Raw genomic sequence first — 4,358 nt, 5'->3', positions numbered from 1 at the left:
TACACTCTAAGAATGCATTTTAAGGGATCGTAGATCTGGGCCAAATTTATAGCCAGCCGGAATATGAAATCGGGGTCACCATCTTTGGGTGCTGCAGGCCAGCAAGTAAATCCAGTCGGCCAATATATCTCTGTTGGCTATCAAAAAATAGCTGGAATTCCGAATCTTTGCCTGGAGAAATGTTAATCATCTTTCGCCATACATGAGGGCTTTGCAACTAATTGGACTCTCCGCCCCCGAACCTTTCTGCCATCGCCGATCAATTTCTGGCCTAAACCCGTAATGGGCCCCAAGCGTTATTAGATTCGACATTTGCGTTAAAACAAACACGCAATGGAAACACAACACACGCCAAAAGGGACAAGTTAACAGGCCTGCGAAACTTTTGCATAAGATAATGTCCGAACATTGCTCAAATCGATGGCCACAACGAGATGGAAGATGGAGTTGGTTGATTAATCGTCGGCCAGATGTGCCATCTAATAGTGCCTTATCTAATGGCTTTTAGCGCCGATCATCTGTTCGCCGATCGCTGAGGCCGCGAAATCGCTTTTTCGTTTTTCAGTTTTCACGCTGATTACACACTCTAGATTCGTTATCTTAAAGCCATCGAACTTGGACTAGTTTGGGTAGGTTTTAATTTAAAAAATCATTGAGCTATTATATTAATATATATTGAGCGCACTACAAAATTCCATCATCCGATTTCTCCTTCCTTGTGCTTTTCTTGCATGGCTTTTCCTCCGGAAAAACTCCCTTTGTTCCTGCACTCTAGATTATTTTTATATGATAGAGGAGGCCGGTTGTCTGTCGAAATGTGTATCTTTGGGATACTTACTTGGTCGACGACATGGCGATGTCTCTTCCGCCAAGGCGCCGTAATCTTATAGTTGTGCTGCTCAGCTTTTAACGCTAATAGTAAGGCATTTATTTTTTAAAAGGGGAAAAGGGGGGGAAAGGGGGAAAAGGGGGAGGCGGGCAACCAGGGCGTGCCTCAAAAATCAGGCTTAAAAAGCAATTACGCACTCTTCGCAGTTGTCGCCGATGTCGATGTTTGGAGTCTGAAGTCTGGATTTCGAGACGGAGTCGATCTGCAGCATCGACTTCCTGCTTCAGGCGCAGCAAATGCATTTCCCCCATATCACCCCGCCCCTAAAGTTTTCTTTTTTTGTGCCATTTTCGGGCTGTCATTTAAAAGATAGTTTTCTCTTCTGGCTGAGATCTTGTGTTTCTTATGGCTATGATTTTGCAGACACGTTTTTACGCCCCGTCGCAATTGTCTTCCCAGGGGCGAGGACCAATGGGTTGACATGAATCCACTTATTTGTAGCATGTCTGCCCTACGGATACGAGTGCCCTGTCGCGAGATAAAGTGCAGCAAAATTGCGATTGCCATTGGCCCAAGAAAATGGCATTAAAGATTTTTCTAAAAAAAAAAAATTAAAAGGAAATATTAGATAAGAAAATCTGTTAAAAGATTTTCAAACCTTTTTGGTTGTGTCTAATAAATGAAAGTTTGCAAAGTGAGACTAAATAAATATTAAAATGAATTTATAGAACCGATTACCACTTATAGTAGTATTTTTTTACTGTGCAAAAAAATGGGCAAGATACTGTAAATTAGAAATCCACAATCAAAGGAGGAAATCCATCGAATGCAAATCGAACGCACATTTAAAATGAAACTGGAAATGGAAATACAACTGGTATCCTGAGTTTGTGTGTGGCATAATAGCCATGTTCGCGAAAATCCTTTTCGCAACAGCTAAAGCAGAAATGCAATATTAATAATAATTGAGGCAAAATTAATTATAGCGAAAGAAAGATAAAATCGATTAACAGCAAAGTGGGGCAAAATTTATGAGAGATGATCAATTAAATTAATAAATCCAGGCCGTCCGATAAAGCCCTGATATTGAAAGCATTCCAATCGAGATCGTATCTTGATTTTGATTGAGAAAAGAAAAATGAAAATGTACTCATGGGAAAATGTATGTATTTTCGAGATTAACTTGAAAATCTGGAAACGTTTGAACAAATAAAATAAAACAGACGTTTCATATAAGCAATACTAATCTAACAAAGCGCCAATTATTGCAATTCGAATTTGTCCGTTTGGCAACACTAAAAAACCAGGGCTTAGAAAATAAAAATTAAATGGCTCAAATTCAAAAATAAGCCGGCAACGCACTGTGGCGCCCTCTTTTTAATGTACATTTACAGGGTGAACTAACACTTAGTTGGGACACAAACCATTTATCAAGTTTTTAGAACCAAGTTTCGCAGTTTCAAATGTTAAAATTTAACCAAATTTGTAAAAGTTCTTTAATCTTTAGATTAAAGCACAAAAAAACAATTATTTTAGCTTTGCAAAACGAAAATACAAATTTCACTTTGTCAGTGCTAATTAAATTAAAAAAATCGCATCTAAGCATTGAACATTTTTTTATATTTAGAACGTTTTTCAGGTGAGGTTCAGGGTTCTAAGTTTAATTCTTTATAATTTACCAAAATTCTCGTTTAAGAATATGTAATAAATAAAGCACTATATATCATGATTTTAATTCGCCTTAATTTGGCTTAATTTAATATTTAAGGACAATTCTATCAAAAAGTTTTCATTTATAACCAGAAATGGTATTTTTCATCATGACTAAGCTCTTGTATTCGTGCAGAATTGATGCTCAAGGAAGTTTTCAGCCAGTTGACATTTAACTGCTACTAAGTTGAATTCACTAATAAATAAACCAGCTGAGGCATTTCTTTTCCCCTCTTTTCCTCTCTTTTCCCCTCTTTTCCTCACTTTTCCCCTCTTTTCTCGCTGCATCGGACACTTTTCCTGTCGTTGACAAGTCCATTAACATTGCCATAGACATTGACAAGCGTGGCTCAGTCGATCAATCGATCAAGTCCCGTGACTCATGTGCCAACTGGTTGGAAAGAAAGAAAACCAAATAAAACCGATCTCTGCATACCCTCGAAAATAAAAATAGAAAAAATAGAGATTGGGAAGGAGGGCCCGGGCGGAAAAAAACACGAGATCCGCATATGAAATCGGGTAATAAAAACCGCTGAAGTAACGGCAACAACTGGCTAGCAGCAACGAGCAACCGGCAACATGCAACACATGCGACAGTTGCCAGTTGCAACAATTACAACATCAGCGATTCTGGTCGCGACTCGGGCAACAGATTCTGCACAGAAAAAAAACAGCTCGAATCAACCATACTTATACTGTTCATATCTTTTTAAAAAGCGAATAAAATTTGTATAATGTAACATATAATATATAATTTGTTTTTTTTTTTAAATAATAAACTAAATGTTATAAATTGATTACCAAATATAAAATGTACATTTTTCTTTCTGTGTAATTTTTGACTGTTTTTTCTTCGTCTTTCTCCAGTTTAATTCCAGTCACAAGACTTGGGCGAGTGCAATTGCATGCCACACTGCACCCACATAAGAAAGAGACCGATATACTGGCGGAGAAAGAGACGGGTGCAGCGACTCCCCCATTCTCCATTCTCCGTCTCCATTCTCCAGCTGCAGCTTTGTCCCATTCTCCTGAACTCACATTTTCTGTCTACTGCATACTGCCTTCTGACTTTTTGGTAAGCCGTTTTTCTTAGCTTGTTTCTTTTTTCCAGTAATACCCTTTTCAAAGAGAGTATTTATTCAATTTATTTAGTACTTTTGACCTTAGTTCATTACTTCCAACCAAAACATTTAATTCACAAATATTTTTAAGACCCGCCCAAAATAGGGAATTATGTTTACCATTTATAAACTTTAAGGGTATTCAAGGCTTCGACTCTTAAAATTGAGCCTTTCTTTCTTGTTTTTCTTATGTTGTTTGCCTGTTTTTTGTTTTTGGCTTTTCTGCCGTGAATTTTTCGAAATTCGAAACATTAACGGAAAGTCTGTGGAGGTAATTGGACGCGTTCAAAGTGGTGGAAGGAAAAATGGAGAGGCGATAGAAGGATGGATCTATCCAGTGTAGATATTTCCTGTTCCAATCCTAAAAACATAAATCAGCAAAAATCAAATTTTCACTTTTTAAATTTATTTTGAATTTTTTTTTGCAGTTTTTAAACTATTTGATTCGCGTTCGGAAAGTGAAAAGGGTGAAATAAAGTGAAGTGGCTGTTGTTGGTTGTTGGTTGTTCGACTGTCAAAATTCATAGCATAAAGGTAAAACTTAAAATTCATTTCGTGGCCCATCCAGGTGATACAACTTTTGCCCAGCAATTGCTTCCGTCAGAGTTGAAAATAGTGAAAAAACCACAATCCCAATATGATTTTTTTTCTATATGTCTGCCTTGACACGGAATAATTATTAAAAGAGTCAAAAATTC

This window comes from Drosophila rhopaloa, unplaced genomic scaffold (assembly GCF_018152115.1).
Source record: "Drosophila rhopaloa isolate 14029-0021.01 unplaced genomic scaffold, ASM1815211v1 contig_3, whole genome shotgun sequence".
NCBI classification, from domain to species: Eukaryota; Metazoa; Arthropoda; class Insecta; order Diptera; family Drosophilidae; genus Drosophila; species Drosophila rhopaloa.
The sequence above is the reverse complement of the archived record's forward strand: the minus strand, read 5'-3'. Positions refer to the sequence as shown.